Below are 12427 nucleotides of genomic sequence, written 5' to 3' on the forward strand. Positions count from 1 at the left end.
TGGAGCTGAGGTGGTGATGCTAGTGTTGGGGAGCAGCTGCAAATACAGATTATCATTGCAGAGTGGTTTGACTGCACAATAAATGGAATGTGCTTGAATCATCCTGAAACCCTCCCCTCTCCCCTTGTCTGTGGAAAAATTGTCTTCCATGAATGCAGTCCCTGGTGCCAAAAAGGTTGGGGACCACTGGTATAGAACATTTCATCGTAGGGCTTCACCATTTGGGGTAAACAAAGACATTGGTTTGCTTCACTCGAGGGCAACCTCAACAGGTCATAGTTGAGCGGCAACTCAGTCTGAGCTGGGTAATGGGAGTTGGGGGTGAGGCAGACCAGCCTGGGGCTCAGAATTTGATTCATAATTCCTGAAGTTTATTTCTAAAGACAATTGGGGTAAAACAGGCTGGGCTAAGTTGAACTTCTTAAAAGGTTTCTAAAATCTAGGCCTGTACTTATTGAATGAATAAATAGGTAAGTCTAAAAATTTTTAATTGGTGATTTTGGATCTGTATGGATAGACAACTTCTCTTAAAATATAGATGGCAGACATTGGATATTTTGAAAGAACGTTATTCTACTATATGAATGTTTCCTTTGATAGATTTTAATCTCATGACATCTCCATTTTCCCAGAACTCATAACCCCAGAATTGCCCTACCACATGATGCTTTCTGCTTTAACGTAAAGGAAATTCTTAGAGAGTAGAATGGCGGTTACCAGAGGCAGGGAAGGGAAAAGGGGAGGGCAGTATGAAGAGAAATTGGTTAATGGGTACAAAAATACAGTTAAATAGAAAGAGTAAGTTCTAGTATTCAATTCAACAGCAGGGAAAGTATAGTTAACAATAATTTATTATACATTTCAAAATAGCTAGAAGAATTGTAATATTCCCAACACAAAGAAGAGATGAATGTTTGAGATGATGGATATCCCAGTTACCCTGATTTGTTCATTATACATTGTATACAAGTATCAAAGTATCACATGTACCCCCAAAATATGTACAGCTATAATCTATCAAGAAAAATAATAAAATAAAATAAAAGAGATTCTGCTTTTAGGAGGTGGAGGGTGATTACAAAAGGGCCAGGAACCTTTGCTTTGTAGTTGTATGACTTAACCTTTTCTGAGGTTGTCATAACCCTGAGGATTTGCCAAATCCTCTAGTGGTGACTGTTCTTCACTTTGTCTGCCTTTCTGTTGATCACTTTCAGCCAGAGATCTTCTAGAGTTCAGTTATCAGCACTCTATTTCCTTGCCCACTTGAATGACAACCAGGCTACAGTTAGGCTGTGATTTCAGGAGCATAATTAAGGCTCCTGTGGTCCCCACATATTCTCCTTCACCAGCTTTGAGGCTTTAAGACATAGATTCCTGTCAACATTCAAATCTCCCTTGAGATGGGCACATTCTGCCATCGCGATGATCATCATTATCAGTTTCGTACACTGCCACATTCTGCTGTGGCGTTATCAGCCTTGTCATCATTATCAGCCTTACACAAGTGGGAATGAGTGCTTTGAGCAAAAGTGCTGGAGGAAGGAGACAGAGGCCAAGAAGAAAAAAAAGTGTAGGGAAATCAATAGCACTCCCACAATAAGGCAGAAGACACTGAAGCTGGACTTTGAAGACATCACAGTTTGCTGAGGTTGGAACTACCCTTCCTTTTTCCTGCCCCATCAGGAATCGGCAAAGGGACCTGAAGATAACCCGGTCTCAGGTCTACACACCTCCCTCCTCAGTTGCTGGAAGTCCCTGAGTCAGAAAAACTTATTTTAGCACGCCCTCAGGTGGCCAAATGGAATACTGCGCCGATGGCTTTTGATGGAAGTTGGCACTCGGGACAAACGTCTCAGAATAGACGCTCATGCTTGGCAAGTTGCTAGGCACCCAGCAGGGCAACTTGTGTGGAGCTGGCACTCTGCCCTTTAGGGCACTAATTCTCAAGCTGGAATAGTCTCCCCGGGTTTATTTTGGACACCCTACATCTCCTCCTCCTCCTCACAGTGCTGTGTGGCGTGGGTCCATTTTTGAAATTAAAGTGAACTTATTTCTTAGATTGAGATTATTACTAATTAAATCAGTAATTATTGTTAATTAGGTGATTTTATGCTCTTTAAACTAACTGGAACTACCTCTAAAGGCACCAAGGATGACTTGTGTGTGGGTTTCTCACCTAAAACAGACTAGAGGTACACGCTTGAAGCTCTGACTCGAGGGGGGGAGGGGAGAGGCAAGGGTAATATATGTAACCTTAACATTTGTACCCCCATAATATGCTGAAATTAAAAAAGAAAAAAAAGAAAAAAATTAAAAAGAAACAGGCTAGAGGGACCAAGATGGATTACCATGGATATTTTAAACTTTTTAATTTTGGAATATTTCAGATTTACAGAAAAATTGCAAAGATAGTACCAAGAATTCCCATTATACTCTTTACCCAGATTCTCCTAAAGTTAACATTTTACCACATTTGCTTTATCATTCTCTCTCTAATTATAAATATGTCTATATTTGTTCTGATTTGTTTGAATATAAATTACAGTCATAATGTTCCTTTACCCTCGAATACTTAAAGCATACTTCCTTTCTAAAAAGAAGGAAATATATCTATAAAACCACAATGCATTTATCAAAACCAGGATATTAACATTTTGGCAATATCATTTTCTAATCTGTTGACTTTATTCAAATTTGCAAATTTCCTCACTAAGGTCCTTTATAGAAAAAAAAAAATATATATATATATATACAGGATCCAATCCAGTATCACTCATTGCATTGCATTTAGTTGTTGGGTCTCCTTAGATCTCCTTTAATCTGTTTTTTTTTTTTTCTTTTTTTTTTTGAGACAGAGTCTGGCTCTGTTGCCCAGGCTAGAGTGCCGTGGCGTCAGCCTAGCTCACAGCAACCTCAAACTCCTGGGCTCAGGTGACCCTCCTGCCTCAGCCTCACGAGTAGCTGGGACTACAAGCATGCACCACCATGCCTGGCTAATTTTTTTTCTATATATACTAGTTGGCAAATTAATTTATTTCTATTTATAGTAGCGACGGGGTCTCGCTCTTGCTCAGGCTGGTTTCGAACTCCTGACCTCGAGCAATCCTCCCGCCTCAGCCTCCCAGAGCGCTAGGATTACAGACGTGAGCCACCTCCCCTGGCCTAATCTCCTTTAAACTGAAATATTTTCTTGGTCTTTACCATTCATGACCTTGACATTTTTAGGGAGTACAGGCCAATTATTTTGTATAATAAACCTGAATTTGAATTTGTCTGATGTTTCCTCATGATTAAGTTCAGGTTATGCATTTGGGGCTGGAATATCACAGAAGTGATGTTGTATGCACATGATGTCTCTTTGATTTGACCACAGGTTTTGACACGCAGATGTCAGGATAATTAATGTTGAAAATCGCCCTTGCAAATAAGGTCAATAGTTGACCCATACACTCATAGGAATTTCAGCTGTCGGGTGGGACAAAACCAAGGTACCTGGAGAAAGCATCCACTCTCCTTTGATCAATCTAGGAATGCTTTATGGAGGCGGTGAGATTTCAGGAATTTGGTGCAGAGACAAGTTGGAATTTTTTAAGGGAGTATTTTGATATGTGAGGATCTTGGTTACTGAGTCCCCAGTTTTTAGTTCCTAATCTTGTCTTGAGAATCAGAAGCCGAGTCTCCTGGGTTTTAGTTTCATTGTGACACTGGGGAAGAACCAGGTGGTTGGTTGGTCCCTCACATGGGAGGGGAATGCTTTGAAAGCTTTGTCTGGAGAAAGGGGGAAGGGACATGAGTATTCAAGAGCCAGATTGGACTTGCTCCTCTACTTCCAGTCTTTGAGTCTACTACAGTCACACTTAACACGTTTCCATAGAATTCTTAACTTTAGATGTGGGACTTACAAGTACTGGAGAACTCAGAGCCCCTTAAACATATAAACATATTCGTTTATAAGTGGAAATGTTTTGAAACCAATCACCTAATGTCAGCCACTGGTAACCGAGCTTGAATCTTCTACTGAGTAACTGGAGAAGTTCTGTAGTGCTAGATATTTTAGTTAGAAATGTGGAGAGATGGTTTATAAAGTGACAACAGCAGTTATCATTTTATAGCCTCTAGTGTTTGGCTGCATGTGGCATTTTTTTTCTTTCTTGTTGAATTTGATTGGCTGCTTTGGGATCCCATAAGTTTTGATCCCATTAGAATTTCGTTCTAAAGTGTTTTCTGAGCTATGACTGGTGCTATACAACTGTATTGACCATTACCTAAAGATATGAAGTGTTTCTGGCCATTGACCTTTTAAATGGCATAACAGCATGATTGAATATTTGATTGCTTATAAATATCTCTCTGCGACTACATTTATAATCTTGAACTTTTAATTTTCTGACATTGTGCAATGTTTAATCAGGTGCCACCATCAAAACGAGATAATGTAATTTTCCAGTCTTTGCACAAATGTTTTCACAGTTTAAATAGAGGCTCTTATCCTATCAATCTAGAAGGTAACTTTTTTGCAGCAATCAAAGACCAGAATAAAACAGCAACAGATTAAAAGAAAAAGATTTTCACTAGATGAGCGATGACTACTACCTTGATAAAGGATGTGGTTTATATATTTAGTAATTTTATCTAATAATAAATATTATTACTAATAAATAATAATATTAAATAAGTTTGTTTAGTAAATATATTGAGTATTTGTTCTGTGCCAAGCTTTGTGTCATGAGTTTTGTTAGGATGTGATAAAGATATAGGTAAGACAGAGAAGTGAATGGATATTTACAGTACAAGGTTTGTAGCAATAAGGTAAATATGAGGTGCTGTAATATCTAATCTAATATTGGGGAGATCGAAGGAAAACTTTGTGGAAGAAGTGATGTCTAATCTATCCTATCCATCACCAAGTTCTAACTACTCCACCTCCCCACAAAACACATCCCAAATTCAACCACTTCTCTCTACCTCCACTGCCTCAGCCCAAGTGCAAGCTTCCATCTTCTTCTACAAGAGCTACATAACTGCTCCCCACTAGACTGCAAGCTCCAGGAGGACAAAAATTTTTATCTTTGTTGTTCCCTGAGAGATCCCAAACAGTGCCTGGAATGTAGTGGGTTTTCAAGACATAATTTTTGAATGAATAAATAGTTTCTTATCTTACACTGTTGGCCGACTGCAATTCAGCAGCCAAAGTAATACTTTTAAAAATGCAATTGTGGGCCGGGCGCTGTGGCTCACGCCTGTAATCCTAGCTCTTGGGAGGCCGAGGCGGGCGGATTGCTCAAGGTCAGGAGTTCGAAACCAGCCTGAGCAAGAGCGAGACCCCGTCTCTACTATAAATAGAAAGAAATTAATTGGCCAACTGATATATATATATAAAATTAGCCGGGCATGGTGGCGCATGCCTGTAGTCCCAGCTACCCGGGAGGCTGAGGCAGAAGGATCACTCGAGCCCAGGAGTTTGAGGTTGCTGTGAGCTAGGCTGACGCCACGGCACTCACTCTAGCCTGGGCAACAAAGCGAGACTCTGTCTCAAAAAAAAAAAAAAAAATGCAATTGTGTCATCTCCCACCACTCCCCATCTCCCTGACCTCACCCTCCTACTATACACTCCAGCAGTTTGGAAGTAGTTAGTTCTTCAGCTCTTGGAACATTCTCATTTCTCATGTGTCCATTAGGCAGATTCCTTTTTTTTTTTTTTTTAGACAGAATCTCACTCTGTTGCCTGGGCTAGAGTGCCCTGGTTTCAGCCTAGCTCACAGCAACCTCAAACTCCTGGGCTCAGGCAATCCTACTGCCTCAGCCTCCCGAGTGCTGGGACTACAGGCATGTGCCACCAGGCCCGGTGAATTTTTTCTATATGTTTTTAGTTGTCCAGCTAATTTCTTTCTATTTTTAGTAGAGATGGGATCTTGCTCTTGCTCAGGCTGGTTTTGAACTCCTGACCTTGAGCGATCTGCCCGCCTTGGCCTCCCAGAGTGCTAGGATAACAGGCGTGAGCCACCGTGCCTGGCTGGCAAATTCCTTTTAATCTGAACAGTTCAGTTCAAATACTCCTGCCCTCACGGAGCTTACAATCATGTGAGGAAGGTAGACATCAAACAACTAAAGGGATTAGCAAAGGCATTTCAAAAGTAATGAGTGCCATGAAAAAACGATACAGGGTTAAGTGAAAGAAGAATTGGCTATACGATAGTTAGAGTACACTGATACCTAAATAATTTGAAGGAGCCAGGCAAGCAGAGCTCTGGAGGAAGAACTCTGGAGAGTGGAAACAGAAAATGCACAGACTCTGAAGGAGGAACAGCTTTACTTATTGAAAATAACAAGTGAGGATGCAACAAAGTAAGTGAGAAGAATAGTGTTGGTCTTTTAGTTCACAGCAAAGAGTTTGGATTTTATTCTATGTGTGATGACAAGCCTGAAACCATCCCATCACATGTAGAACAAACTTCAAATTCTTCACTGGGACCCACCAATCCTGTGTGATTTTCCTCCTCACCAACTTTTCTCTCCCATTTTGTCCAGCCAAACTGGTCTTATTTCTGTTCCTTGATTATGTCAAATGTGTCGGTGCCTCAGGACCTTTGCACTTGCCATCTGTCTGAAGTGCACTTTCCCCAAATCTTCCTGTTACTGACTACATCTCATCATTTAAGGTTTAGCTTAAAAATCATCTCCTCAAGGAGACCTTCCCTGACTATATTTGTTGCCTAAGGCTACCATAACAAATGATCACATTTGGGTGGTTTGAAGCAGCAGAAAATTATTCTCACAGTTCTAGAGACATGAAGTCCAAAATCTAGGTGTCAGCAGGGATGCACTGTCTCTCTGCAAACTCTAGGCGAGAAGCCTTCTTTGCCTCTTTCAGCTTCTGGCGACTCCAGGTGTTCCATGGCTTGTGGCAGCATCACCCCCATTTCTGCCTCCATCTTCATAAATCCTTCCTGTGTGTCTGTGTGTTTGGGTCTTCTCCCTTTCTGTCTCTTATAAAGATGCTTGTTATTGGATTTAAAGCCCACTTTGTCCAGAATAATCCCATCTTGAGGTCCTTTCCCAAGTCACATCTGTGAAGCCTCTCTTTTTTTTTTTTTTTTTTTTTTGACAGAGTCTCACTCTGTTGCCCGGGCTAGAGTGCCGTGGCGTCAGCCTAGCTCACAGCAACCTCAAACTCCTGGGCTCAAGCAATCCTCCTGCCTCAGCCTCCCGAGTAGCTGGGACTACAGGCATGTGCCACCATGCCCGGCTACTTTTTTTTCTATATATTTTAAGTTGGCCAATTAATTTCTTTCTATTTTTTAGTAGAGACGGGGTCTCGCTCTTGCTCAGGCTGGTCTCAAATCCCTGAGCTCCAGCAATCCTCCTGCCTCTGCCTCCCAGAGTGCTAGGATTACAGGCGTGAGCCACCATGCCCGGCCAAGATCTTGTATTTTATGAGTTGACAAAGCAGCGCTTCTCTACAGGCAGTTGGTTTTAAATGGCCCCTAGGCTCAACCCCTTCCCCAAGCCTAAGGCAGTATTGAATCACTGCTATTTCAGATTGCAGACTGTACTTCTCACCTTTCCCTCTCCCCTCTGTGCCAGGACAGGCCTTGACACTTGATGGTTTTCTTGACAGTTCCTCTGTGCCGGAGAAAGACACCAAGTGAAAGTAAGCAAGTGCTCAACAGCTCCATCTTGGCAGCAGCCGAGAGATGCCACTGAGCTAGGAGAAAGATGCGTTTACCTTGTTGCCTTTCTTTGTGTACCAAGCTGAGCTGTCACCCCGGTGGGCTATTTGAGGGGCTCTTCAGAGCACTACAGAAAGGTGGCGTTAAGTGGCCCAGGATTTGGAAGAGGGAGGTGGGCATTTCCGGCTTCTCAAAGCTTTGGTCTTGTTTTTGCCAAGCCTGTGTACCCCTTTCCTCACGGCTGGGATGCTTGAGAAGTCATTTTGCCTTGACTGGCAAGGGCTTGCCATTTCTGGATTTAAATAGATTTAAATAGAGTCTAACAGGGGCAGTTGCATTTTTTCACTTTCTAGAGCTATATTTTTCTTGCGCGGGTTAAAAAAAAAATGCACACGAAAAAGCCCCAACTTCATTATGCTTCAGTCACAGCAGGGAATTTATAGCAAGAGCCCAGCTGTTTGCAGCTCATGCCAGAGTTTTTTGATCCTAATGTAATTGAGCTCACATTTTGGAATCGTAAAATAATATTCAGAGGAACCGACTCCGGAGTTTTCAGGTTTCCAGGCCAAGCAACGGGTTCCTGAATCTATTTTGGGCTATTCTTCCCTCATACCTTTTCCTCTTCACCCTCAGAACTCTTTGCTCCTTTCCTGGAACTAGGCCTATGGCTGCGCAAATCTCTTTCTGTGCGAACACTGTTCTAACTATCCTTTAGGAGGAAAAAAAAATCCCCATTATTTTACTCTTTAACTCTTGCCTTCACTACTTAAAACTCCTTACTTCATACATTCGGCAATAATACATTCAAACAAGAACACTAAGTATAAGTTAGTTCTTGGGCTTGGAGCCAGATACTATAGGCTTTATGTGTGTAAACTCTTCTGATCTTCTCAATAACCCTCTGAGGAAAGTACTGTCATTGCTCCCACTATACAGATGGGATATCTGAGGCTTAGAGAAGTGAACTAACTTCTCAAGGTCAAACAGTGGTAGAGTTGGGATTCAAGTATAACTTAAACCAGGTCGTTTGTTTCCAGAGCCAGCAGTTTTAACCTCATTGTTGTATTGGAATCACCACCCGAGACTGCCTGCTGAGTGCTAGGTGCTCTGGGGGAATGCTAAGGGCAGAAGAGACATAGTTCTTTTCCCTACAGAGCCTAGGCTGGAGTTGGAGAAAGCACTAAGCATAGGGATATGAAGAGCCAGCACCTCGCTTCTGCCACCCTTATGGAGTTCTTGTCAAATGAGATGTCGTGTAAAAGCACTCGGTTCAACCCATATACCACTCGGTATATGGGTGCTGGCAACACCCAGCAACAGCCCAACTCTCTGAACTAGTCACCTGTGAGTCTGAAAGGGCAGGTATAGGAGGGTGGCCTGGTAAAAACTGTTAAAATCATGGACTTACAGAATGTCAACTTGAATGCGGAATTTCTTCTGCTACATCCTGGCTAGCTAGCCTGGCATTGCACACTTCCAGTTTGGCTGGGAAGATAACAATGATCATGGAAAGCACCTATATAGCTCTTATTATATGGCAGGCACCATTCTAAGTGCTTTACCAATATTAACTCATTTAATTTTAATTTTTATTTATTTTTTTAATTTTTTTTTTTTTTTTTTTGAGACAGAGTCTCACTGTGTTGCCCAGGCTAGAGTGCTATGGCGTCAGCTTAGCTCACAGCAACCTCAAACTCCTGGCTCAAGCAATCCTTCTGTCTCAGCCTCCTGAGTAGCTGGGACTACAGGCATGCGCCACCATGCCCGGCTAATTTTTTCTATATATATTTTTTTAGTTTTTTAGTTTAAATTAATTTCTTTCTATTTATAGTAAAGATGGGGTCTTGCTCTTGCTAGGGCTGGTTTCGAACTCCTGACCTTGAGCCATACGCCCGCCTCGGCCTCCCAGAGTGCTAGGATTACAGGCGTGAGCTACCGTGCCCTACCCATTTAATTTTTATTATTCATTGATTTTCATTGAAATTTTTTTAGAGACAGGGTCTTGCTATGTTGCCCAGGCTGGAGTGCTGTGGATGTTCACAGGTGTGATCAGAGCACACTGCAGCCTCAAACTCCTGGGCTTAAGTGATCCTCCTGCCTCAGCCTCCTGAGTAGCTGGGACTACAGGCATTGAAGGATTGTATGTTAGCATTGCCTATGCAGATTCTTCACTTAGTGGCCCCTTTCTCATCTATAAGTCCTGTTGATTCTACTTCCTAAATATCTTTTATGTCCACCTTCCCTTCTCCTTCTGCAGCGCCTTCGCCACTGCTTTAGTTCAGATTAACATCATCTTTCACTGGGAGAATTGTAGCAGCAACCTTCCTGGGCTTTGCTGGTACTACCCTCAGCCCGTCCACCTCCCCAAGACAAGAGGGGGCTTCTTGTTATTGCTATACTTGCTATACTTGCTGTTTTGGTTCCCAGTCTCTCTGTTTTTCTATTGCACCGAATAGAGGCATTTCTCATTCTTCTAAACTCCAGACCAGTTTAATCTTGAAGACTTGGCTCTCTGCTGTTACTGATCATATGGAAGGGGCTTATTAACGTCTAGAATGTGGGTTGGAACTCCAAGCGTGCCGTGAATTATTTTTCCTCTGATTACTCAGCAGTGATTCCTGGGCTTCCCCACGCCTTTTCAAAGTCCTCTCCTCCCAAATGAGACTCAGGACTGCGATCAGACACCCACTGGTGGGGGCGGGGACAGTTGCCATTTCTGTCCACATTTTAGCTTATTCCAGCTGCTCTGCAAGGGGAGGTGGGGCCTGAGGAAATGATACTTTCTTTGGATGATGTTCAACTTTTTCTCCAGAAGAGCCCAGTGAGGAATGAATCAGGCCCTGAATATCCTAGAAAACTAAACTCAATGCCACTGTCAGGCTTCCTCCAACTCGTAGTCATTTTCAGGTTATGGCTCAGTCTAGGCCTGGTTCCCCAAACCATCCAGACAGAGTAGGGGGAAAACCGTCCCCACCATCCAGAGGGCAATTTTATCAAGGAGATTTATTTTTACGCTGATTTGGAACATAAATACTGTAAATATCTTCCACCCTGTTGGATTTTTTTTTCCCCAGAGCTAAAGTTAGTGGGCTAACTTTCTGGCTTGGCATTTTATCAAGTTGATAGAACTGTTTAATGAAACCCATGGAGATTGGACAATTTAGTCTAATGGTCAGTTGCAACCCTTGATGTAAGTAATTTCCAGCAATACTGTATGCATCAAATGTCCAACCTGCCAGTGGTTATCAATATCCATTATGCTTTTGGTTGGCTTGAACCATTAATAACCTGTCAGATTAAGCAATTAGGCTGTCTCTACTTGCCAGTGGAAATTGTTTTCCCCTAACTGATGATATTGGTTTTGTGGTTGTGCAGATAAGTACTTGGTCAAAATGTTTGGTGCATTCCTAGCCGGGGAGTGAATCTTTTTGATGGATAAGGAGCAAGAACTGAAATTCAAGAGACTGAGCAGAACCTGCAGACAATCTCTGAGAAAAAGCATCTCTGCCATTCCAGTACACTTTATAAAAGTAGTTTAATTATCACTGGCGCTCTCTAGTGAGGGACTACATTGGATGTGTCACCCAGGTGGGACCACACTTCTCCCAGGTGGGAGCCCCAGCTAAATTGGAGTATTCAAGTTTCGATTTGAAATGGGAACTATCTTAAATTCTTTAGAAAGCACATCAGGGGCACTCTTGGGGCTTTGCTATTTGGCACACTTTCAAAAGCAAGATGAAGAAAGGAAGAGAGAGGGGAAAAGTTCAATGGAAACCCATTATTGGGCTGGGCGAGGTGGCTCATGCCTGTAATCCTAGCACTCTGGGAGGCCTAGGCGAGAGGATGGTTTGAGCTCAGGAGTTTGAGACCAGCTTGAGCAAGAGCAAGTCCCTGTCTTTACCAAAAAAATAGAAAGAAATTAGCTGGACAACTAAAAATATATAGAAAAAATTATCCAGGCGTGGTGGTGCATGCCTGTAGTCCCAGCTACTCAGGAGGCTGAGGCAGAAGGATCTCTTGAGCCCAGGAGTTTGAGGTTGCTGTGAGCTAGGCTGGCACCACAGCACTCTAGCCAGGGCAACAGAGTAAGACTCTGTCAAGAAAGAAAAGAAAGAAAGAAAGGAAAGAAAGAAAAGAAAGAAAGAAAAGAAAGAAAGAAAAGAAAGGAAGAAAAGAAAGAAAGAAAGAAAGAGAGAGAGAGAGAGAGAGAGAGAGAGAGAGAGAGAGAGAAAGAAAGAAAGAAAGAAAGAAAGAAAGAAAGAAAGAAAGAAAGAAAGAAAGAAAGAAAGAAAGAAAGAAAGAAAGAAACCCATTATTAACCCTCCGCTCTGCTGTCTGTTTCTGGTCTTCCCTGAAATTATTGGTTTTATGGTTTTCCATTTCCATTTTCATGTAGCAGTACAGGAGCACGTTACTTCTTACTTTCCTGTCTTTGCATATCCTGGTCCCCTCACCTGCTGTTTTCCCCTTTGATCCCCCTTTACCAGTTCACGTACATCCATCAGTTTGAAGACCTGGCTTGAAAACCACTTCCAAGGAGACTTTCAGGAGTAATTCCACCCATGTATTTACTCAGTTTTCTTATTCCTCTTACATTTTTTTTTGCAGCAGGGTCTTGCTTTGTTGCCCAGGCTAGAGTGCAGTGGTATCATCACAGCTCACTGCAGCCCTCAAACTCCCTGGCTCAGCCTCCTTAGTAGCTGGGACTAAAGTGTGCACCACCATGCCCACCTAATTTTTAAAAATTTTTGTTGAAA

Source organism: Microcebus murinus, chromosome X (genome assembly GCF_040939455.1).
Source record: "Microcebus murinus isolate Inina chromosome X, M.murinus_Inina_mat1.0, whole genome shotgun sequence".
NCBI classification, from domain to species: domain Eukaryota; kingdom Metazoa; phylum Chordata; class Mammalia; order Primates; family Cheirogaleidae; genus Microcebus; species Microcebus murinus.